Genomic DNA, 11,256 nt, shown 5'->3' with positions numbered 1-11,256 from the left:
TTGCCAAAGTCGCCGGGTGGCTTGGCCCAGACCCGGCTCACAGCAGAGCTCAAGCTTGCCCACGCTGGCTGGCACTGGGCAGAGACAGAGATCTTTAGTGGGTTGCAGTACCCAGAAACGAGAGAGGGGAGCATAGGGTAGATTTGGGGGTGCATTAGTTGTCCAGATAGCAGATGATGTCATCAGCCTGTGTTTGGGCCAAACACACCATGTAGACATATCCCAGAGCAAAGATTTGTGCCAAAATTAGGCCCTTGCCTATAGCAGTGGCCAGACTTAAAAAGTAAATGTATAAATCAAAATTAAAAACGAAAAGAAAGAAGGAAGAAAGAAATTATCTTTTATTGTTTAATAATGAAGAGCTGTATCTCAATCCATAAATTAGGCACAACTTTAAAATCACATATAATTTCAATTACAGCCATCTGTTTCTCCTTAGGAAGAATGAAGTGAGGTCAACAACTAAACATTTTACAACCATAAAGATTCTGGGATGCTTTTTAAGCTATATACATATGTGATTTGTAAGAAACCTATTTACATGTAAAATTTCTCATTTGAACAGTCATTCCTTTTATCATGCAAACACCAAGTTTTTTGGAAGCTACAGGCTTCGAAGTGAAGTGAATACACATATTTCAGCCTAATGTTATTGCTCTAATTTTTTTCCATTTTAACCCTCTGATATTTCTATCATCATGAAGAAAAATATCTGCATACCTTTAACTTTCAAATGCCTAGACAGTAGGCACTTGATGTGGCATAGATTTTCTTCCAGACAAGTATGTAAAAGGTTTCTGAGCCCTTTGACAAAAATAAAAATTAAAACCTTAACAGAGGTTTTTGAGGGAAGATGGGTGAGAAAGGAATGTTATATAATGGGGCTCAAGGTAGAAGATGATTTAAATCTTTGAATTATGTGTAATCATTTATTTGAGTGGCACTTACCTTTCCTTCTCTCACACAGTGCTGTTCACAGCATTGAACAGAGAACAGTACATTCAGCTGTGAATGTCTTGTTGTGACCCTGATGAGGGTTATATCCACGATGTGGTATATGTCATTTTACAAGTGATTTTAATAAAGTTGATGACTTTACTGATAAGATTTTTAGTCGCACAAAATAATGTGGAAATGCATTTTATGTTCATCCTTAATGTATGATATAATTTATTCACCTTCCTTGAGCCTGCAGACTTTTTGAATTCCTCAAATGTGAAAAGGTGAACAAAGACGTAAGTAAGCTTGTCCAACAATAAATCAAACAAGAAAAAGAATGCAGAATCATTTTGAATACTTAATCATAAAGCCTTCATGCACAAAATATAAAGCAAAATACTGACCTAAATGGTTAATAACAGGAAAAGTCTGTTAATACCTGTTTTATAAACCCCTAATCTTTACAGTTGTTAACAGGAACTGGAGTGCATGCATAAAAGACTGCACTTCACAGCAATGCTGTTATCCACATCAATCAAGATAATCCCACAGTAAAACCTTGCTAAAGAGGAAATGTGGCATGTTCGGATAATGTCAATGATTAGAAAACAGGTCCCAGAAAATGCCATGCAAAGCAAGTTTAAATATTAATGCACACTTTCCTAGCCCTTTTCAGCTGAGAGTCTCAAATTATTTACATGGACCTCAAGGGCTGAACTCTGATTTCAGTTCCAGATGTGGAACAAACAGAGGTTCATGTGTATTTGAAAGCAAAGTGTAATTCTGAGCCATAAAACTTCACAGCTGCTTTTTCAGAAAATATGAATACTCAGTCTACACAAGGGTAAATTGAGTCACAGAACAGGGGAATGATTTGTTGAACGTGAACATAGCGAACGAGGCCACATAATAAACCTCACTATCTCTTATTACCATTTCCTTCTTCATGGCTCCACTAAACACACTGCTGGTTCAAATTCACTCTGTCTTAGGCTGACAATGTATTTGATCATAACTCATCAGAGAGGACAATTTTATGCTTTAGACCACACTATAAATTAAGTCCCTGGAAGATTTTCATTGGGTGTATAGTATGTTCTGGAGAAATCATTGAAAAAGACAGAATTACACGCTAAACCTCTGTGAACAATCGTGCCCTTGTTTTCTACTCTAGATTAATGGTAATTGAATATGCTTCGTACTTGCAGGTTGGCAATCTTTGACTGCTGATCACTTGGGAAAATGCAACACATTGCTCTCTCAAGTGCTGTTCCTCTATCGTTTCTCAGGACAATCAAAGAATTAGCTCTCCTCGTGTACTTATGAGGAAGGTGATATTAAAAAAAAAGTAAGTGAAACAGAATTATCTCAGCTAATTTTAGATGGCTACAGTTTAGAAGTCAGGATCTCAGCTGGTTCTTGTGATTTCACTAGACTGAAGTATATTGTCCTGTGAAATGCCTTTTTCTCTCCACTAACTGGAGTAGGGATCTAGTGATGCAAAGTCAAATTACTATGTTGTGGCTATCCAAAGTTAGTGAGATGAATCTCACCTGAAGTTAAATTGAACAAGTCGTCTTTCTGCAGAGCTTAGCAGAATTGGTGCTTGTTGAACTAGCTGGAGCCGTGCAGCAGTCAAACCCTACCTAAACCAACAGGCATGGAAGAAACACAAAGGGAAGTGTGACCATAGTAGGAGTAAAGTTCACACTAATACATACAAATTGCATAAAAGCCTGTGTTTCAATAAGAAGGTGATTAAGTTTCCTAAATGGAACCTGGCGAATTATAATTATGTTTGATCAGAAGAATCACAATGTCGGATGAGAGTTCATTATTCAATAAGCTCTCAGTTCAATTCACCTGCGTGAGATGCTGTGACTTTAAGGAAACAACTGAAAACCTGGATAAACAGTTAGGTAGTCTTAACAACTAAGCAAGGAAGAGTGAGGAAGCATGCCATGCTAAAACACGTCTTTAATGGAGGGTTGCCTGGAAAGACAACGTGTAGGAAAGGGGGTTGGGTTTTTTTAGGTTTTAATGTTCAAAGTAGAAGAAATAGCTTATCTCTGATGACCTCTTTCCTGGGAAAAAAAGACACAAATTAAGAAATTACTGTATAATAATTTAAAATAAAAAATAAGACAAGATACAGTTTGTTACAGGAATAAGCATCCCACCAGTAGAGCTTCTAAACTATGATTAAATAGTTTAATTTTTTTAATTAAAAAAACGAAACCAAAGCAGTGACTTAAAATTTGTACAGTGCTTTAAGCACGAAACAGAGGAAAAAATGATTCTGGCAGTGGACTGAGATGTAGGAATACTGCTCTCACTTTGCGGTTCACTCTCTTTATGTTAAACATTTATGAATAGCATGTGCTTAGCCTAGATGGCCACAGAAGGATGTAGGAGCCCCCATGCCTTCAAGAACATCCAAAATCTGGGGTTTTGTTTGTGTGGGGATATGCTGATGGTATATAACCACTTCTAATAAGTGGGAGTGGACGTGAAAGGTAAATCATGCCTTGTGCTCTACTTTGGATAGCCTCGCTGATCCGGACTTTATCTATGCTAGCGCACCGAGCAGTGCCAGGGCATGTTCACCGGCCCTGGGGCCACCAGGCAGCATCTGGCCATACTATTAAATACTGTCAGCATCCAAAGGTGGAGGGCTGCATCCAAACCGCCCGTGGGGAACAGCCTTAACCTAGCGCACTGCATCGCAGATGGTACTGTCCAGAGAGTGCCAGCTCGCCTGCGCCAAAGCTGTGGGCAAGGGTGATTTTAATGGTTTAATAAATTGCAGAGAGAGAAAGTCTTGTGAGTGAGAGTGTTCTTTGGCACCTCAGTTTACCGGAATAGCTGTAGCGCTGGTGAACTAGGATTTCTGACAGTGTCCCTCGTTGAAAGATCCTTTAGGAAACTAAGCTATTATGAAATGAGAGGAAATGTTCTTACTCAAGTGTCACTGTTACTTAGTCACAGTAATTATCAGTTGTGCTGATTAATGAGTGGATTAAAGGTGAGGTAGAGGTTTATGAATAATGGGAGTTTTTACTATAGATGGATGTTACCAAATAGATGAGGATGTGCCTGTTCTGAGAAACAGAGGACACAAAGGATACAAGAAATACAGGGATCACAGAGAGATCAATAAAAACATGTCATTACAAAGGTGTCCATGAACAACAATTTACTTAGGAAAGAGGAGAACCCACGTGTCTGTTTTCAAAGAGCAGATCTAAAACAAGCAGAAGGAAATACTTTTTCATAAAATTCATAATTAAATTGTGGAATTTGGTGCTAGATGAATGGATACTTCATGGCGGATAGGCAGTTCAGGAAATCCTTAACCTTCTGACTGCCAGAAGCAGTGATGTTTGCTGAGAAGGATCAGTCTGTCCTGGCGTTGTTTCTCCCATGTCCCCTAAGCATCAGCTACTGGCTGCAGTTGGAGGCAGGATTTAGCCATTTCAGTCCAACCCAGCATGGCAGTTTCTGTTTTTCTGTACCCTGGATCACGTGTGTGGAGAGCGTAAAGGGAACGGGCAACATTTGTGACAGCATTTTATTCTTTTCCTTTATCACCCACTTGTCAGCAGCCCTGAGATGGTTTTAGTACTCAACAGAGCAAAGGAAGCGTTGCAAGAGGTACTGGGGGGGACGTTATGACTCTGAAGCATTTGTTTGCCTCATTATGCTAATTCCTCCATTATCTCTGGGGTAGTGCATCATCTTGCTCCAGGTGAATTTAGAGAAGTCCTACATTCAGCCTATAATTCCATTGTTCTTGGGTCCTCAGTCTGTAAAACTGGGATGCTGTCACAAGAGGTAATGATGGCAAATACACCATCTGTGAGATTCTCAGCTTCTATTACAATAAAGGCCATCAAATGAGGTAGAAGAATTCTCCGTAAGATGGGTTTCTAGATGCCGTGCCATAATATTTAATCAGGGAATAAATCACGCAGTCCAACATATTTATACACTCAGGCACCAAAAGCAAAGGACTTCAGGTTCATACCTTGGAACCTGAGTAAGTGCAGCTGGACCGATGCTGCTGACACAGCGAGGCTTTGTAACTCAACACATACATCACTGCAAACCGTGGATGTTTATCACCTCTGTGGTTTTGGCCACTGTAATTTTTATTCAGGAACACGTGAAATGTCTGAAGGTGGGAACCTTGTGCTTCGGTTTCCCCAGTTATAAAGTAAAAATAGTTTTCATTTTGCAGGATGTTGTGATTGTTCAAGTTACGTTGAGATTTATAGATCAAAGGCGTCATAAAAGCACAAAATATTTCGGTGTTCAGTAGATACAGTATGAAGGATCTTTAAAATAGTGCACAGATAGTTAAAAGAAAAAAAGGAGTTTTGAGCAAGTGCATATGTAATTTTTATAGACAACTGCCATTATCCTGTGAGGGAAAAGTATTGCCAAATTATTAAACTAATTACAGATATTAAAACAAGTATCAGTCTTCAAACCCTCTGTTGCCTTTTTTCTTCCTTTGAAGGCCTTTCATTATTTTTTATTACTGTGGACACCTATAAAAACTTTTAATTTGAATAATTTAGAACTTTGTATTTAATTTTATTATATTTCTTTTCATGTTACTGCAGTGTTGTCTTTGGGCTTTTAATTGATTTTTTTGTTGTTGTCAAACACTTTGAAACTTCTGAAAAGAACTGCATGAAAAGAATAAATAATGACATAGTCATAAGAAAAAAACAGCAATATTTTATGAAAGAGAATCTTTCACAGAATTAAATTCTGTGATTTTAGTATTTTCTGAGCAATTACAATAGCATTAGTACCAGGTTCTTATGAAGGTAACATATCTGTATCTATACAGCAGGCATGGAAAATGCTGCAAATACATGCCTTTGATCTAAATGACAGAAATAAATTTGCTAAGGACACGGTAACATTAAGCATGTTTAAACTGACCCATATTGCTTGAAGTGCAGGTAGAGTATTTCTCCTTTTGATCAGGCCATTTGATTTAAAGTATAGATGAAATTAAGTTGTGTGCATAATATGTGTAATATAATTTGGCACATAAACTCTTAGAGATGTAGGTTAATATTTTATTTGCATATATCCCCTAGTTTTTTCCTGTTCTGCAGTTAAATTTATCACAAGTCTGCAGGCATGACTTGCTGCTAGACTTGGACATGAACAATTAAGTTTTCAGTCAGAACTACAGTGAGAGATTCCACTCCGGCTGCGTTTGCTAAGCCTTTTGGTAGCTGCATTGATAAGGCAGAAAGAAGTTCATGTGTGAGAAATCTGAAGTGAAGATGCAAATCTCATGCTTGGCTGGTATTTTGTTATCTAAGAATACGTTGATCCTGAGTGGCATCGGAGTAGCTTTACTTTCAGGGTAGAAGAGTGTTTCTGTTTCTTCTCTTTTTTAAAAGTATCCTAAATCCTTGGTAGAAGTACTACTGTCCTATCACTATGGGCAACTCAAACAAATTCGTTAATGTTGTGATTAGAGTTACCATTTCATAAGGCTTTAAACAATTCTTTTAGAAAGAGTTCATTAATATTCAAAGCTTTTTTTAGAAAAGTCATAGATTTGTGTCTAACATTCAATCAGACACATTTTAGTTGCTTTTCATGGATTGGGAAGTTTGAGACATGCTTTCTAGTTTGAAGCAGTCATAAATGCCTTCAATCATTATGATAAAATAAGTATATAAAAATAACATCAAACTTGCATTCATTTTCTCTCCACATATCTAAAGGCTCTAGGATTCTAAAATAAATCACATATAAAAATAATGGAAGTATGCATTCAGGTTTTTAGTTAATCATCAAGCTTCTGTAATTGTTTTTGAGCAGGGACTGCTATGTTTACTCCTTGTTTGAATAGTACAAGAGTTGGGCATCTAGATTTCTACAGAGCTCTAATATTTTAAACTCTCTGGAGAAAGGAGGCAGAGTAACTCTAAGCAGTACGGACTGTTGTGTGAAATCTGACGTGTTTGAAGAAGATGCCTCCATCATTTGACCTTTTAGCTGATCTCTTCTGAACTAGTCCTTACCTGCTGAGATGCCCAGCATGTAGAGCTCCCAGTCTAACACCATAAGATTCCGGAGCTTTCCATTTTCCCATTTTGTCAGAGCACTCACAGTACCTTATTGTAGGTTTGAGTTTAAAAACTTATGTTAGGAAGTTTGTCTTTTTTAGGCTTTTTATGTAGCCTGCAGAGACTGGGATGCTCCTCCAGGGGATAATTCAGAACAGGAATCTCTTGTGACTGACTGACTAAAGACATAGTGAGTCCAACTTCATACTTGACTAAGTGGCTAAGTTGGGCTATGTTCAGAAAATTATTATTCCAGCAATTCCAGTGCTAAGTACACTGTAGGGCTGCAGGACTGTTACTTTTCTCCACCTTTTTACCACCCTTTGCTTGTGTGTATGGGGTGCTGTGTCTAGGTGCAATATTAAATTTTGTAGACCTGCCATGTTAGAAGTCTGTGCAAACACTTGAGGCTAAGAGGATATAGCTTTTATCGTAACAATTATAAGGACACTCATTAACCTAATGAAGCCATGGCAGCGTATCTATGGGGATGGTGCCACAGCAGTGTCAATGTGAGTTTGTTGTAGGAATATTTTGAATTATTTTTGATTAACAATGTGCAGTCCCAAGGAAATAAGTGACTAATACTAGAGATAGAAAACTTGCACAAAACTACATTGCTGAGAGAATACCAGAATGATACAGGAAGAGACTCTTCTATAAGACTTGATTTGTAACTATGGGTCATAAGATATTGCCTGTCCTTGGTTCTTAAATACATAATTCATGAGTAGAGCTTGAGTAAGTTTTTCAACAATAAAAACTACACTGAAATTGGAATTTAGGGGATTATCAGCACAATGAATTTGATGAACAGTTATGGCTTTTCAGTCTTTTTCTCTTTTAATAGAAGAGGCAGGAAGAAGTTCTTATAACCTAGAATATAACATAGTTGTATTTCCACCTGAGAGCTTTTATGGGAAGGTGCAGTTAGATACAAAGCATAGAGTAAGCAAAACTTAGGTGGGATTTAATTTAATAGACACGATAATCTGAAATGTCATCATGTTTAAACTGAAATAACTTACTTAAAGTTGCCATTCTGTTTAAGCTAAACACACTTCGTGTTCTCTGCTTATGTATATGTACACAAGAAAAGCAAGACAACAGAAACCAAGGAAGCAAAGCTCCCAAATATGCAAGGTCTTTGAAAATTTGAGGCAAAATTTACAGTGCTTTTTCGCAATGAAGTATTTGCTTAATGCTTTTTCACAGGCTGAAAGAACTTTCATACTGGTTTTATCAGTTTTCAGTACACAGTGATATTCAGAAGACCTCAGTTCTTGCTCAAAGTTTGTTGTGCATCGCATGCATGCAACAGAGAGATAAAATTCTAACAATGAATGTGCTCCGACCTTGTTTACTTTTTTAAGCAAAACTGATATAAAGTATATTGCTTGTTCAGAAAAGCCTCTGAGATTAATGAAAGAGCTATCAGCTGCAGGGTTAATGATTTCCTTAATGATCAACAAACAGTTTACAATGATCGGGGAAGGAGGATGTGGATAGTGCAGCAGATGAATTAAAAACTTTGAAAAAGTTTTCCAAAAGTTTGTTGAAATTCATAAACTTTTTTTCCCTTGGTATTTTCTGAGAAGCATTGAATGTAAAAAATATTTCATTTCATAAGCTAAAGTACTGTAAATATTAACTGATTAGACTGTTCAAAAATTAACTGGTTAAAATCATACTTTACAGTCCCAAATCAATAAGTCACTTTGAATTTGAAAATGCAAATCTCATTCTAAGTTGTTCTGTAAGAATAGAAAGAAAATAGAAAAGATGGGGAGAATGGCAGGCAATAGGTGGGCCTCTCTTCATATTTAAGATTGAATAGTTTGAATATTTCCTGAAAGCCTTCAGAAGTCTTCTGAAAAGCTTCAGATGTCAAAATAGAAACACCTGAAGGCCTATTATCAAAATAATAGCCTCTGTAGTCTGTGAACTTGGCGAAAGAGAAATGCCTCTTCTCCAATGACATGGGGCTGAAGGATTCCACTGGCAGCCAGTGACTTGTGTGACATGACTAGATAATGAGGGCTTTTATAAACTCCTCTGCCTATTTAAGGGCCTAAAAATGAATTTTGGATCACAGGCCAAGATTCAGGGCCAGGCGTCCAGAGATGGATTCTCTGCTATTTTTAAGAACTCTTGAGACTGCCACTACAGATGGTATTTGTGCACACTCTTTGCTTAAGTGGTAAAATCTTCTGTTCTCTTTAGTGAACAAGGGGATGGTTATTCCCTTAATTTTTAATGTAAGCTTAGAAAATGTAACTGACAATGATAACCTCAGTGAACCATCCTGGCAACGACAGGTATTCATTAAATAATAACCTTTCTTTGTAGAGCATTAGCACAAGGAACCTGAGCAATGGACAATGAAGCCATTCTGCCAGATAGAAACCCCCCCCCCTCCCCTGGCACAAAGACCTTCCAATTTAAATTCTCAACATGACACAACAGTTGGATACAGAAGATGAGAGAGCAGGTAAAATGCTATAGGGGTTCTCTTTGGTAGTATTTCATATTCTTTAACTAGTAACACACAGATCTTCAAGAGTATTCTGCAGATTTTAAAGTATGAGACTGTGATTACAAAAAAATCTGGTCATGGATTTCAAAGAGAAACTCAGCCTGTTGGATTCATTGGATTGACGTGAGATCAAGTAAAAAAATCAAGCTCTTATGTATTAACTGAGCAAATATTTCGTTCTGACTAATCAGAGTATTGTTTTACAAACATTAAAAAAGCTTGCTAAAGCCATGTCATTCATTATTATCATTAAAAATATTGGTATTATTTCTTTGGAATAATTACAAACATAGCAATTATTCATAAGATAAATGGGTAGGATTAAAAATAAGCACATACAAAGCTATTCATCAATTAAATAAATCAGCCCACGCTATGAAAACTCCATGAAAAGATACCTTAGAGATTTAGTTAATATCAAGGCACTAATTATTACAGGAACGTTGATTGTTTGGACACGGTGAGAAGGAAATCTTAGAAGTATTGTCTAGATAAGACTAGAGGCTTATTTTCTTTTTAAAATACAGGGAAAGTAGTATGCAAACCAAGACATTCAGTGATTTAGGTTTTTAGAGTGATTCTAAAATATCTGTGTGAAAAGCCAGATTATCCTGTATAACAGCATACAGGCATAGGATGAAATTGTGTCTGTGTCATCTGTGTTGTGTCCCTCTGACACCACCCCACCCCCCCACCCCCCCCCCCAAAAAAAAACCCACCACCTTTTAGTCTTTACGTGTTGTATTCTGTGGCTCTGTTTAGGCTGTTTCTTACCTAAAAATCTGGTGTGTTTGGAGAGGAAAGAGATGCAGGTCTTTTCGACTGAGAGCATCAAAGATAAATAGTTATGACTGTAGGCACTGAAGCGATGTTCAGATGTCTCCAAGCTGCCAGAGACCAAGTCATCTTTAAGAAAAGGCTGCAGTACAGCTGAATTAGTATGTTGCAGAGCTTGAGAAAGCAAACTATTATTGTTAGCCTGGGTGACCAGGCAATGCCAGACTGACCAGACAGCATTTAGCACCTTAGGCAGTGCTGTGCCTTGCCAGCATATCAGCTCTCTCAGAGATGCTGGGGGAATCGGTGCTGTGAGTGACACCACGCAGCAGAGATGAGCCCCTGCAGCCTGCCTGCGCAGCGTGACCTGCGTCCCCGTGGGTGCTGGCAGGGGCCTCTCTGTCCCCCAGCACTTTGCCGCTGCTTTCCATTCTCCGTGTGTGCCCCAGACCCCGGTTACCTCTGGGCTGCGTGGCTGAGTCTCCCCGAGACCTCCTTGACACACTGGCTGCTGAGAAACTCCCAGAGACCAAACTTCTTGTGCTGAGCAGCCTACGAACGGAGTTACGTATTCACTTAAAATGAAAACCAGCTCACTTACCCGAGCAAACAGAACACTAAGCTGGAAAGTCAGAGAGCTTACTTTGCTTTGTCAGGTTGTTCTCATTATCATTGCAGGGTTAGTAAATTATAAATATCTACCCATTAGAAGAGGAAAAGTCGTACTTTAAACACGAGCTCTGTTCTTTCTGCTGGGCTTGCTATTATTTTATTATTTCTAACCCTGTAAACTGTAGTGTTTCAAAGGTAAAATGTGTTCATAGTTCTTGTAACTTTACAAAGCAGGATCTCTGCTGCTACATCTGAACAGCAGTACGCGAGCAATTCCTGCTTCAGAGG

At 38.1% G+C, this 11,256-nt stretch overlaps 1 long non-coding RNA gene across 1 annotated transcript; it reads right to left on the bottom strand.

Annotated features, from left to right (window-relative positions):
- Positions 1 to 10,459: 10,459 nt before the first annotated feature.
- Positions 10,460 to 11,256, bottom strand: LOC142408747 (uncharacterized). The gene is made up of 3 exons (XR_012775401.1): positions 11,000 to 11,256; positions 10,817 to 10,908; positions 10,460 to 10,498 (listed from the first exon to the last, which is right to left on the bottom strand). It is a non-coding gene; the product is annotated as an uncharacterized LOC142408747 (long non-coding RNA).

The sequence above is a fragment of the Mycteria americana genome, chromosome 4 (assembly GCF_035582795.1).
Source record: "Mycteria americana isolate JAX WOST 10 ecotype Jacksonville Zoo and Gardens chromosome 4, USCA_MyAme_1.0, whole genome shotgun sequence".
Classification (NCBI taxonomy): domain Eukaryota; kingdom Metazoa; phylum Chordata; class Aves; order Ciconiiformes; family Ciconiidae; genus Mycteria; species Mycteria americana.
The sequence above is the reverse complement of the archived record's forward strand: the minus strand, read 5'-3'. Positions and strand labels throughout refer to the sequence as shown.